Below are 1711 nucleotides of genomic sequence, written 5' to 3'. Positions count from 1 at the left end.
GGTTGTAACATTGTTTACATCGGTCGGATGGTGAAATTCATTGCCATAAAAATTGCCTACGAACAAAGATTATAAATAAATACGCATATACTTATTTAAATAAACATCAATGTTAATATCAACATTTCGATTGACCTGGGTTATTAATATTTTTAAGAACGGATAATAAATAATAAATTTCATATAAGTCAAATTTCAACATGAGACTCATTATTTAAAGGATAATATTAATAATAATAATATTAATAAGACATATCAAAACGATCAAACATTTTTAAATTACTCTCTCTGAATACTTTATAGTTAGTCCAATTAAACGATCTAAACGTTGATATTTATAAAAATCATTAATAAATTTTAATACATTTGCTGTTTTATTTTTATTAAAAATACTTAAGAGTCTTTCAAGAATGTTAAAAATATTCAATTTATCCTTCAGTATACCTTCCGAGCGTTGTAATTATTTATTTAAAAATTCGAGACAACATTCAAAATTCTATTTTTATCATATAAATCAAATTTCAACATGAGACTCATTATTTAAAGGATAATAATAATAATGATAATATTAATAAGACGTATTAAAATGGTCAAACATCTTTAAATTACTCTGAATACTTCATAATTACTCCAGTTGAATGATCTAAACGATTTACAAAAATTGTTAATAAATATTGATGTTTGTGGGTTTTATTTTTATTAAAAGAATTCCAAAGTTTTCCGAAAATGTTAAAAATGTTCCATTAATGTTCCAATATACTTTTTAAGCGTTTTAATTAGTTATTTAAAAATTTGTGTTAACATTCAGAATATTAGTTTAATCAGAAAAAGTGTCAGTATTTCTTTGAAACTTTCTGAAATAAATTTTCATATCATGCAAACGGAGGATAGAGTAATTAAAAAAGCAAAACTAAAAGGTTTAATCACAGAAACAAATGATATCGGTTCTGTTGTGATTTGTCTCAAAGACAAATTGTTTCTCTGTTCTCTTGATATCATTGAATCATATTTCTTTACTTTAATTAATTAATTAACTGATAAACAATAAAATTCAAATGTGATTTATCTTACCCAGAACGTAGTGGAGAATATTAAGGACAGTTCTCAATACGGTTGCAGGTTCCGGTTTTAATCCTATCTTTCCTCTAGATCGTCTTCTTCTTCGGAACTTCTTTACAATTTGATTAAACAATTGCGTCCCTGTTCCTTCTTTTTTTCTTCTTTGTTAAATAGATTACTTTTCTTCTATTACGTGGTTCTGTCTTGAGGTGATATGACTGTTCATGTCGGCGATTCGATTCAGAATAAGCAGCTTGTCTAGTACTCTTTGTATAGCTTTTAGCGTCTTTTAACAAATAGGATCGATTGAAATATTAAATCTCGGTATCTCTTCCCTGTTTCTCCTTACACCATCTCTCCAAGTTCCAGACATTGATCCGAGCATGCGCTATTTAGCATGCACAATTTTTCACATCTTGATGAAAGTATCATCCTCGGTAATCTCATTGCAATGTTACTAATAACTTTGGATCGATAATACCGTTACGGGTAATATTTGTTTCTCTTTATCTTTCTTTTCTTTTTCTGATTCTTTCTTCTCGTTTTGATTCTCTCTATCTATCATTCTCCATATTCATATCCTTTGATCATTTTACTCTCTGACAATCGACTTTTGTTTATTTTCTTCTGAAAGAGAGAAGTCTTTATTCCT

Source organism: Vespula pensylvanica, chromosome 16 (assembly GCF_014466175.1).
Source record: "Vespula pensylvanica isolate Volc-1 chromosome 16, ASM1446617v1, whole genome shotgun sequence".
NCBI lineage: Eukaryota > Metazoa > Arthropoda > Insecta > Hymenoptera > Vespidae > Vespula > Vespula pensylvanica.
This window is presented reverse-complemented; position numbering follows the sequence as displayed.